At 34.1% G+C, this 12808-nt stretch overlaps 3 long non-coding RNA genes across 5 annotated transcripts; 2 read left to right on the plus strand and 1 right to left on the minus strand.

The window, feature by feature from the left end:
- Positions 4732-8761, minus strand: LOC110264897. Its single transcript, XR_002351224.1, has 3 exons — positions 8637-8761; positions 5509-5515; positions 4732-4743 (listed from the first exon to the last, which is right to left on the minus strand). It is a non-coding gene; the product is annotated as an uncharacterized LOC110264897 (long non-coding RNA).
- Positions 6526-7283, plus strand: LOC110264895. Its single transcript, XR_002351222.1, has 2 exons — positions 6526-6607; positions 7217-7283. It is a non-coding gene; the product is annotated as an uncharacterized LOC110264895 (long non-coding RNA).
- LOC107606851 lies at positions 9993-11784 on the plus strand. 3 transcript variants are annotated; one of them, XR_002351219.1, is made up of 3 exons: positions 9993-10085; positions 10198-10267; positions 11736-11784. It is a non-coding gene; the product is annotated as an uncharacterized LOC107606851 (long non-coding RNA). The 3 variants fall into 3 exon arrangements; XR_002351221.1 differs by lacking the exon at positions 11736-11784 and adding an exon at positions 11116-11158; XR_002351220.1 differs by lacking the exon at positions 11736-11784 and adding an exon at positions 10384-10407.

Raw genomic sequence — 12808 nt, forward strand, 5'->3', positions numbered from 1 at the left:
GTAATAATTTTAGTTTAATTTTTTAAATTTATTATGATAAACTAACGATATAATAAAGATTTTGTCTATTAAATTTGCATAAAGATTTTTAAAATTTTTTTTGTTTATTGTACTTTATTTGGTTATTTTTTAGGTGTTTATGTTAATATTTCTTACGTTATTAAATTTTATTTTGATAATTTCTTTATCATCAAGGGTTTATATTCCCTAATTACTGTAACTACATAAAATTTAGTTTTCATGTCTGAATAATATTATGTGTCTCATAATTATTACTATTGGATAATAGTTGTAGTAGTATTTTTTTTAGTTCGTACTTAAATTAGTTATTCAATAAAATTTATCTAGTAACTCTTAAAAATGTATACGTTATCTATGTTTTTAAGTTGATTTTTTCTGATTTAGTTACCTATTGACTTGCAACATTTAATCTAGTATTTAATCTTTTTTTTAAGAAGTTAGGACACTTGCCATTAACAAATTTCACTATTTATTGAATTCTTAATTGGATAAAGACCTGATAATAAAAAAGACCTATATAATTTGTACAGTATATGTTTAAATACATGAGATAAAATATCAATATTTTAGTACTATCTTTTAATTGTTGTTTTTGTATTTAAATTTGATATTTTTATTTGTACTCTTTAATTTTAAAAGATATATTTTGTTACCAAAATTTTATTAACAAAGTTATTTTTATTATTAATAGTCTTATGAATGTATTGACTATTTTGAATTTTTTATTTATTAAATATTTGTTTTAATATTATTTTTTATTAAATTTATAATTTTTCTTGTCATTAGACATTTTATATAGTAGTGCATGATAACAAATCTTTGCATTTATTCAATACAAAAAATATTTTAAATGAATATTATATGATGATGATGAAATATTAGAGATATAAATAGAGTATTGGCCATTCATATTTGTATGGCTTCTAGCATTATTTGTAATTAATTCATGATAAGGAATTGGTTGAGGAATTGAAGTAGTAGCAGCAGCGGTGCCTCGACCTACACTTATACAAAAAAAAAACAAACTTTATATGTTATACGTTTTTTTTGGAAATATTAAAAATTAGTGTTAGCAATAAAATTAATCGTCAAAATTAAGTTAGTTAATTTTGTTAATCCTTTGTATTAAGAAGATTTAATGTGGAGGCAAGATAACTTATATAGCCGTTGTTACATATTTTAAGTATATAGGATACTGTATGTTGAGAAGATCATATTTCTTGAGAAACAAAATTTAGGCCATGTAGTGTGCAGAGCCATCCTGCAATTTATAAACTCCTACAAAATTAAGTACTAAAGTTGCAAAGTTCCTCCCTTTTTTATGTTTATTCAAATATTATTAAAATATTTATCTGTTATAAATGAACTTTGAAGTCTTAGTACATTTTAGTAGAAAAAAGTAGGGATAAGTACTTTTTTCGTCCCCAAGGTCTGGGGTCAAAATCAATTTCGTCCCTAAGCTTTTTTTGTTATTAAAATCATCCTCAATATTTACAAACACATTAAAATCGTCCTCCCCCCAATTACGAAAATTTTTGGACACAGTTACCCCTGAGGGTCCCTAACGCTTCGATTTTCATTCTCGCGAAAGGCATTCACTATCTCATTTGTCATTACAGACTTCAAAGGTGATGTTTCATGTTCAATGATGCCCTAGCTGTGGTGTGTCGTCACCGGAGGAGTATTGGAACTGCATTTGGAGGTCACTAGCTACGGTGAGGAAGGAGGTCGGTCCGACATTGTCATCTTTCATTCAGGTATGTATGCAGCATTTGTTACGGTTTCATTTCGGGTTAGAACGTAAGAATGTTTGAACAGATTCTCTTATTATCTTAGTATTGTGAGGGTTTGATTTGGTTTTTTTTTTGTGTCTTTAAGAAATGGGAAGCCTTACTCTGACTATCTACCATTGGGGTCGATTTCGTTATGAAGATGGGACGTTGCGGTATTTAGGGGGACAAAAGACAGTCATTGAAGATGTTAATAGTGATTGCTGGTCTGTATTTGAGGCATATGCAGAGCTAAAGCAGTTCGGATACACCAGAGAGAACATTTCAGCTCTATGGTATAAGGATCCAGCTTGTCAATGGTTAGAGAAGGCCCTGAAATTATTTGCTACGGATAGAGATGCACTTAAGATGTGCAAAATAGCGAACTTGAGGGGTCATGTTGAGGTGTTTGTGGTGCATGTGGTTGAGGATGCAGAAGAATTTCCTGAAGCTGGGTTTATTGATATTGGAGGCCAAACAGAGCAGAATTCCGGTAATGAGTTGGTGGTTTATGAGGGTGAAAAAGGTCAAGAGATGAAAAATGATGATGTGCAACAAGGCAATGAAGGAGATAAGTTAGATACAGATGTGGCTGCTGAAAATGAACAGACTGAGACAAATAGCGATGATGACAGCAATGATGAGGAGTTTATTCCGTCTGATCCTGAGGGTGATAGTGCAGACGACATTCATTTTACAGATAGTGACGAGGAATATAATGATGAGAGTGGGTTTGAGGAAGATACAAGTGCCAAGAATAGTAACAGGGTTGATAAAGGCAAAGGGGTTATGAATGGCGATTTTAGTGATGAGGAAGGCTTCAATAGCGATGAAGTGGACTTGGAGTATGAGGTTGGTGTTGGTTCAGATGATGAGGAAGGAAAAGGGGAAGATAACAATGAGAGAAGGAGTTATCCAATTTATAAGGATTGTAAAGACATGAGTAGTTACAAGTGGGAGGTGGGAACAGTTTTTGCTTCAAGAGAGGAATTTAAGGACACTATGACGTCGTATGCAGTACAAACGAGAAGCAGACTCAGGTATGCGAAGCTTGATTTGGTTAGAGTGAGGGCTGTTTGTCAGCCTGGTTGTCCTTTTTGGTTATATGCTGCTAAGATGAAAGAGGAAGCAACTTGGCAGCTTCGGTCCATGAACCTTAAGCATACTTGTGGACAGTCTCATAGGGTTGGGATAATGCATACTTCGTGGCTGAGTAGGGCTTTTAAGAAGAAGGTGGAACATAATCCAAAGGTTAAGATCAAGGAATTGGTGAACAAGGCACAGAGAAAGTGGAATCTGACAGTTACAACCTCAATGGCAGCTAGGTCAAGGCAAGCGGCGTTGGATGACATACAGGGAGAGTATAGGAAGCAGTACAAGAGGATTGGTGATTACAGCTATGATTTGCTCCGTTCTAATCCAAGATCCTCAGTGACGCTGAAGGTACAGAGGTCCCTGACTTTGAGATCGAGCAGCAACACTCATCTTTGAACAAATATTGCATATTTCAAAGACTTTATGTATGCCTAGACGCTTGCAAAAAAAGCTTTCTGCAGTGTAGGAAGTTCATTGGGTTAGATGGCTGCTTTCTGAAAACACCTCAAGGGGATCAGCTGTTGACTGCTATAGGTTGGGACCCGAATGATCAGATGATCCTTATCGCCTATGCCGTTGTAGAGTCAGAGACGAAAGATACCTGGACTTGGTTTCTGAAACTGCTAATTCATGATTTCGGGTCTGAGACAATTGGCAGGGCAACCTTCATGTCTGATCAGTAGAAGGTAAATAATTAATGTGTCAAGTTGAATTAGCTTCCTCATTTAATATACTTATGCATAGACAATTTTACCTCGTTTTGCTAGGGTTTACTGCCAGCTTTTGATGAGGTGATCCCAGGTGTAGATCACAGGTTTTGCGTGCGGCATCTCTACATCAACTTTAGAAAAAAGTTTTTTGGACTGCAATTGAAGCAATTGATGTGGAGATGTGCAAAGGCTACACACTGAAAGGATTGAGAGAGAGAAATGGCAGTGGTCCGAGCGGTAAATGTGGAGGCTCACAGGCATCTCAACTCTATTTCTCCTAGATTCTGGAGCAGGTCCAGGTTTGACTTCCATTCCAAATGTGATACTCTTGTAAACAATATGTGTGAAAGCTTTAATGGGGAAATATTAGATGCTAGGGAGAAGCCCATAATTACTATGCTAGAAGAAATTCGGGTGTACCTAATGAGTAGATGGGCTGTTAATAGAGAAAGAATTCAAAAGTTCAATGGAATAATTTTACCTCGAATTAGGAAGAAGATAGAGAGAAGAGGAAGGGCAGCCGGTGAGTGGAGGCCTTACTGGTCTGTTGCACAAACTTATGAGGTTGTCAATGGGTTGAGCAAATATGCTGTTGATTTGTCTCTTCGTGAGTGTTCATGTAGGAAATGGCAGCTAAGTGGAATTCCTTGCACACATGCCATCAGCTGTATAAACTTCAAGGGTCTTGACTTGGATTCGTATGTGGATGACTGCTACAAGAGAGATGCCTATGTCAAGTGTTATGAATCGATAATCAACCCTCTCAATGGCCTAGGTCTGTGAGAGCACACTAACTTCGATGATGTCATGCCTCCACCTTATTGGAAGCCTAGCCACAGACCAGTAAAGAAAAGGAAAAGAAGACCTGATGAATCAGAGGCTAGATGCCAGACACACTTGTCTAGGAGGGGACAGATACAGAGGTGTTCAAAGTGTGGTGCATTAGGTCACAAGAGAGGAAGGTGCAGCAATCCACCCCTCCCTGTAAGTTCAGTTCTCTACATGACTGTTAGGGTTTATTACAATATTTTTCATATGTATGTTGGGGTTTATCTGTCTCCTTGTTGGTGTATTGCAAGCCCAACCACCTAAACAAACTGCTGCCAAGATAGCTACTAGAAGAAGGAAGAGATCAGTTTCAAAACCTGCTGTGCAATCTGCTACAAGAGGGAGGAAGAGGTCCAAACCACAAGAAAATTCATCATCACAGTCCCAACCAGCCACTAGCTCAACCCCCATAACCAGGTCCAAGTCATCTCATTCCCAGCCCATCCCCAAGCCCACAACACATGTAACCAGGCCCAATACAACACCAGCAGCTACTCCCCAGCGAAGGCCCAATATGAAGCCCATCAGAAGCTCAACCCAACCACCACCAGCTGCCAAGGAGAAGGGTGCATCCAGCTTAAGCCAACTAATTATGAACAAGGTCTCCTTCACTCACAACATTGCCCTGCATGTTTCTCCAAGGAAGTTGAGGCTGATGGCAAAACTGCCTCCAAGGGAATGGGAAAAACTTTAACAATGTTTAGTAACTATTTAAGTTGTTAGCTGGTTAATGTAGATATATTTTGATCATACTGTATGGTTGTGAGATTTCATTTTGATTGGAACTTATTACATACTCTTTATGCCTAATGTTGTGTAAAAGTGAACAGAATTACTGTTGTTTTGATATAAGTCCAAGTGTCATATAGTTTAATGAATGGTTTAAGACTATTACACTGCGTTTGTTAATGAATGAAGTCACTTGGTTGTGTTTTGGTTTATCTATTTCTGCTTTCATTCTGATGTTGTGCAAGTATTCTATACTACATGTTATGCATTAGTAAAACAGACACAATTCTTCAGTCATATTTCATCTCAACCATTTCCACTTTCATTGCCAATTTCTTGTCAAATTACAGACACACACCATCACTTACATACACATATACTACCCTACAAGAACCACTTTCAATACTAAATTACTATCCAGCCACAGCAGTATTTTTTAATTACATAAAGTAGACTTCAATGCCTAAGTACAAACTAACTAAAATTGCCCTATTTTCTACCAAACTTTCATCAACCCAGTTTCAGAGGCACCAAACATGGTAAACCCTGGTTGTGATTCAACAAAAGCAACATAAACAACCAACCCAGCCAACCATACCAAACACTGCAGCAACCTTCAACTTCCACTCAGATGCCTTCACGTCTGCCTTCAGGGCTACAACTTTTCTCTTCAACCTTGAAACATCTGGATCTTCGCTTTTAGCTTCTGGGTCTGCCCAACGGAAAAACTGACACTCATCATTAACCTACATGAGCCCACCATACTCAGTGCCCAGAAATAAAATGTTGGGGTCAGCTGAGAACAACAAAACATGAACTCACTTCATAGTAGACGCAGCCTTAGAATCGGCGACCTGGGTTTTCTTTGGTTCGCAAAACTCGCAACACTGGTCTCTCTCCATGCCCACAAAGAATCTCCCTCTTGTGCGTAGACCCCCTGCTCCGATACGACCTTGAGCTCTCCGATGCCATTGCTGCACTCGAACCCTAACCCTAGCAGACGCTTTATGCTTCTGGTTTGGGGGTGAGGTTTTTAATTAACAATAAAACTTAATTTTCTATACCATTATGTGGTTCAACTACCGGTAACAACCTCAGGGGTAAATGTGTCCAAAATTTTTTGTAATTGGGGGAAGGACGATTTTAATGTGTTTGTAAAGATTGAGGATGATTTTAATAACAAAAAAAGATTAGGGACGAAATTGATTTTGACCCCAGACCTTTGGGACGAAAAAAGTACTTATCCCAAAAGAGTACTATTGAAATTAGCTTTTTTATATTCAGGTTATATATATATATATATATAATGCATTCTCTTTTAACATGGATTGATTGGATTCCCCCTCCCCCTCTCCTTTCCTTTTATCTTTGTTTCAGCTTGCTCTTTTATCCATTGTACATGCTGTAATTGGATCTTTGGTTGTTCATTGCATATGGAATGCTGATGTTAAACATGTTCATTTGACTTACTAATTTTACCTCTGATATGTTCTTTGTTAAGTTCTTGCTAATTTTTTGTGAGGGCAGTATATACCCAATAAGGTACTTTGCAAAAATAAATTACTTGCAAGTTGCAATAGTGTAATGGCAATAAAAGTTTCAAACATTTTCTTTTTGAAATAAAAATACCTAATGATTCATTGATAGTGGATCAAAAGTTAAATTCTATTTTGGAAATTAATTGAATGTTAGAAACCACTAGAAAGGGTGTGAGTTTTAATTTTGGTTTGAAACTATAACATTGTCTACAGTAAATAAGAAAATGTCTAACTATTGCGATAGCTAAATTTTCTTCTACTATAAAATTTTAACTATTTTTCAAACAAACTGCATCATGTTGCATATCAAAACTAAATCTTATACATATTTACAAATGTAAATTGACCTAAAGTTTTCTGTTAAGGTTTCTATAAGGTTATTAAGTATGTTTAACATTTTATCATAGTAATAACAATCCTTATCAACCGAGTTATAATTAAAGGAAGACTAACTGAATGTAGGTTTAACTAGACTGAGACCTGTAAAATTTATGCATAACAACTTTTTTACTTTGTTTCAAATCAGTTATTGGAGTTCAACGAGTCGAAGATAGCCAACTCATCTAAAGAAGAGAGTGATCCCAAATCTAGCACAAAGTTGGAATAAACTTGCATACCATAACTCTTTGGAGTTGAAATATTGGAGTTGAAGAAGAAATAGTCATTTTCTGGGAGGCCAGTTACCTGTAATGCTAGCTTATTCAGCAGCGTACATTTGTAAAAGATTTGTGATTGAGAAATATATCACTAGTCCCATTTTTTCAGCTCAAGCATTTTTCTATCACTTAGCCGATTTTCTTTTATCTCTTTTCATTCCTTGTTATCTTTTTGTTGTTTCCAAATTCGTTTTCACTCAAGTTTACCTTAGTACACATAGTTTTGACAAGTTTGCAAGAAGAAGCCTTCTTTGTTCGATGGCATTTTTAATTAGGGTAAAATATATTTTTTGTCCTTAAAGTTTGTTAAAAGTTTTAAAAATACTTTTAAGTTTTATTTTATTTCAATTTTATCCCAAAATTTTTGAATTGCATTAAATATACTATAACAGCTGATTTTTAAAAAAAATTAAGACCAATTCAGCAACAATTTCACAAGGATAACCTTCAATACAAGCAAACCAGATATAATTGTTATGTATTATTATTGAATTAGTCATAAATTTTTTAAAAATTTAGTTGTCAAGTATATTTGATACAAATAAAAATTTCAAAGACAAAAAATATATTTTATCTTTTTAATTATTAGAATTAAAATATAAAATATAAAATTTTATTTAAATTCAAATAAAAAATATTTCTGTATATATATATTTATGTTTTAAAGTAAGTAAATAATAAATTAAACAAAGATAGTAGCTTAAAATTGAAAAGCGAAATGTAAATAAATTGCTAAATTGTTGTAAAACTTTTTGATTGATGAGAGGTGGATGCTAGGAGGTTAACCATTTTTAATGGAAAAAAATGGAGAATTAACTAATATAAGCTCAAATACAAGAAAAAGTTAATTATTTAATATTTAATTTTATAAAAAGTTCAATGTAGATTGTTGAATGTTCTTGCAAAGTGTATTTGTATACAATATTTTTGGAACCTAAATTTTGGTTCACCTCTAAATATTGCCATCGAGATCCTAACGAAAGAACGAAATAGCCTAACAACCACTATACTATAGTATTTACCCAATTTTTATTTACCTTTTTATCCCTAATTTCATTAAAATACTTCAATTACCCTTCTTTTTTAAACCCTAAAAACTAACCGCTAAGTCTTGGTTTCATTCGAAAGGTTCAGAGCCTACATGATAGAGAAGAAAATAAAACTTTTTTGGCGGCATCATTGAAGCACCAAATGTTGAGAAGATGATCTTTCTTGAGATGATTCCTCCTAGCAATGTCGCACCAAGAAGAACTCTCTAGATTATAAGTTGATGCAGAGGTCATATTCCACTAGCACACTTCACCTGTCGGTTCTATGAGCCCTACGTTCATCCCAATCAGCCGCCCCTTCCCATCCCGAGCCTCAAGAACCCTCATAATCGCTGCGTCTTTGTGTGCCAAGATCGTGCACTCCTCGTTTATCTGCTTCTTCGGCATCACTAACCGGCTGTTATTAGGTTCCAAGTCTGTCTTTGTTAACTTCCTCTGCATCACAAAAGTTACATCAAATCCTTTCAGCGAAGCGATAATTGCCTTGAAAATTTCCAAAAGCTTTGGAATATCAGTCTTTGTTGTTGATGTAGATGCCAATGTGGATCCTGTTGAATGTCATGTAGATGCCAATATGGATCCTATTGAAGGCGATGATGCAGCATTCTTCTTATTCAGCATTCTCTTGCCTTGATTCTCTTTCGTGCATGCCTTTCCAAGAGAGTAGTGCATCTTCAACGCTTTGGAGAACCTCTTAAGTACCGCACGGTCCTCTTTGCAGTAGGACCTCTTCGTTGCTTTAATTGCTGCCCGGTTCACTTTGCAGTACTCCGGATCCCGCAGGGACACTACGACGTCAATTCTTGTAAAGCGGAAGGGATTCGGAGCCATAGCTTCTATTGTTTCCAAATCCAGCTTCAACAACTCCTTCAAAGTTTTCTTGCTTCTCATCTTGGCAACCATGATGACACTAGAAACACTTTCCAAAAACAAGTTAGACTTTTTTTTCACAAGAATGTGAGACTCATGAATCAGAATTTATAGGATGTGCTTTATTTAGAGTTTAAGCTATGATAGAATTAAATACTTTCTACTTTTAAAAATCAATTACGGAAGATTTTGATTAATTTTAATCTGCGTAAGTTTAATTTAAGATATGATATGATAAGATACTGTTTCAAAATAATTATTTGATATGATCTTAGTCTTTAATATCTCAATTGACAGGTTTAACTGGACACAACACAAGCTTTCACTCGACTTCGATTTTATTCTTTTCAAATTGGTTTTCATTCAAGCTTAACCGGATAGTGGATACACACAATTTTAAGTTTTAATTGAAAGTTAGATATGATTTTAATTTTTATTTGAAAAATTTTCTTCTGTAAGGTTTTAACTGATTTTTCAACCCAAGCATTTTTCTATCACTTAAACGGATTTTCTTTCATTTCCCTTTTTCTTGATCTCTCGGTTTTTTGTTGAAAGAAAAAAAAAAGAAAACAAAGTTTTGGAGAAGCAATTCCTCAGTTTTTAATATCTTGACTTTGTTGATTTCCAAACTTTTTTACCGAGACTAGTATTTAAATAAAGTTTCTACTACACTTTTTTTTTAGTGTTTCCTGTTAGTTGATGTGTGTATTTTTTCTATTCATGTGTTGTGCAAACTGGACTATTTGTATATAACATTTTCTAGGTTTTCTTCACTCCAGTGATGATTAGCGTTGCTAAATCATTTGATGCTCCGATAAAGGTTAAAGTCTTATCTAAGTGAATTGAGTTTATTTTCTCCTCCTATATATGAATTTAAACAATATACTTTATACAATGTCTTCCTAATATTGATCATTCCGATTATTTTTCAGCTTTTGTTCCCCACAGCAGATTCTGCCCGGCCATTTTCAATGGTTGGCCTTGGTGACATTGTCATCCCTGGTAGGCTGACTTGTTTATTGATGTATTTCTTGCAAATGTATCCGGCTTTTTGTAGCAGTAAGATTAGTGTAGAACTTCTTAATTTATATCTGGTATTAGATTCTGATATGTTATAGGAAAAGAGTTGTTCATTAATGAGTAGGGAGGTTGAAATTTTTAAGTGGCTCAACTTAGGAAATGTTAAAATTTAAGTTTTTGAAACAAAGGTAATGCATTTCACCACATTATCTGTCAATTATAGGGACACAAAAGTCAGTTTCATGTGGAATGAGGAGGAATGGTTCCTCTCACATTTGAATTCATGAAACCTCAAAAGCCATTGGTAGAACAACAAACAGCAACAAAATAAAATACTAAATGTTATCTCCTTAATTACACCTGATATAACAGAAAAGTTAAATGTAAATTCTTGTGGTAGTGTCATCCTCTACTAACCAGAACTTCTAAGATCTTCACCTAATTTAAGTCTGTAAAATTCTTCTTTAAGATTATTCTGATCTTCAATTTTGTTTCACCTATGGTTAACCACATATTTAGTCAATGACTATTTTATAGAGGTTGTATGGTTGTTTCAATCATTGTTCTCTATGTGACCATTTGAATAGGGAACTTTTCCTATCTCATTTCTATTATGAAACATGTTTCATATTTTCTTATATGCTTCACATTGTGGAATAAGTCATGAAAAGATTATATACTTTTTTTTATTGTATTCCCTGTATGTACTGCAGAATTTTATGCAGTTTTCATCTTTCATATTTTCATACTTATGTGCATTTTGAGGTAAAAAGTCAGTGACTTTTATGTCATAATTTTGTTATTTCATTTTTTTTATAAAATACTCTCAGGTATCTTCTTAGCATTGGCTTTGCGGTTTGATGTGTCCAGAGGAAAACAGCCTCAATATTTCAAAAGCTTATTTTTAGGATATACTATTGGCTTGGCGCTTACAATTTTTGTGATGAATTGGTTTCAAGCTGCTCAGGTGACTGGATCTGAGTACTTATTTCTTCTTTTACTTCTCCCTTCTGTTCTTGACTTTTGCTCATGATGTCATGGTAGTTTAAGATGGAAAGTATTTGAAGATCATATTGACACATATGGCTGATCAAGCATGTGAAAATATCATGTTTCTTTGACAATTTTGTGAATAATCTGATGAAATGTGCATTCGGCTGACAAAATTAAGGCCATGTAGTGTGCTGGGCCAGCCTGCAGTTTGAAAACAGCTACAAATCTAAGCACTAAAGTTGCAAAGTTTCTCCTTTTTTATGTTTACTCAAATATCATTAAAATATTCATCTATTATAAATGAACTTTGAAGTCTTAGTACATTTTAGTATAAAAGAGTACTTTTGAAATTAGCTTTATATTTTTAGGAGTATATAGGAAATACATTCTCTTTTAACATGGATTGATTGGATTCTCCCTTCACCCCTCTCCTTCTTTCCTTTTATCTTTGTTTCAGCCTGCTCTTTTATACATTGTCCCTGCTGTAATTGGATCTTTGGCTGTTCATTACATATAGAATGCTGATGTTAAACAAGTTCGTTTGGCTTACTAATTTTATCTCTGGTCTGTTCTTTGTTAAGTTCTTACTAATTTTTTGTGAGGGGAATACATACCCAATAAGGTACTTTGAAAAAACAAATTACTTGCAAGTTGTAACAGTGTAATAGCAATGAAAGTTCCAAACATTTTCTTTTTGAAATAAAAATACCTAATAGTTCATTGATCGTGGATCGAAAGTTAAATTCTATTTTGGATATTAATTGAATGTTAGAAACCACTAGAAAGGATGTGAGTTGTAATTTTGGTTTGAAATTATAACATTATCTATAGTAAATAAGAAAATGTCTAATTATTGCAGTAACTAAATTTTCTTCTACTGTAAGATTTTAACTGTTTTTCAAACAAACTGCATCATGTTGCATATCAAAACTAAATCTTATACATATTTACAAATGTAAATTGACCTAAGTTTCCTGTTAAGGTTTCTATAAGGTTATTAAGTATGTTTAACATTTTACCATAGTAATAACAATCTTTTTGAACCGAGTTATAGTTAGAGGAAGACTAACTGAATGTAGGTTTAACTAGACTCAGACCTGTAGAATTTATGCATAACAATTTTTTTACTTTGTTTCTAATCAGTTATCGGAGTTTGACGAGTCGAAAATAGCCAACTCAGCTAAAGAAGAGAGTGATCCCAAATCTAGCAAAAAGGTGGAATAAAGTTGCATACCATAACTCTTTGGAGTTGAAATATTGGAGTTGAAGAAGGAATAGTCATTTTCTGGGAGCCGTAGTTACCTGTAATGCTAGCTTATTCAGCAGCATATATTTGTAAAAGATTTGTGATTGAGAAATATATCACTAGTCCCATTTTTCAAATCAATCATTTTTCTATCACTTAACCGATTTTCTTTTATCTCCTTTCATTTCTTCTTATCTTTTTTTTTTTTTGTTTCCAAATTCGTTTTCACTCAAGTTTACCTTAGTACATATAGTTTTGAGAAGTTTGCAAGAGGAAGGCTTCTT

The sequence above is a fragment of the Arachis ipaensis genome, chromosome B07, assembly GCF_000816755.2.
Source record: "Arachis ipaensis cultivar K30076 chromosome B07, Araip1.1, whole genome shotgun sequence".
NCBI classification, from domain to species: domain Eukaryota; kingdom Viridiplantae; phylum Streptophyta; class Magnoliopsida; order Fabales; family Fabaceae; genus Arachis; species Arachis ipaensis.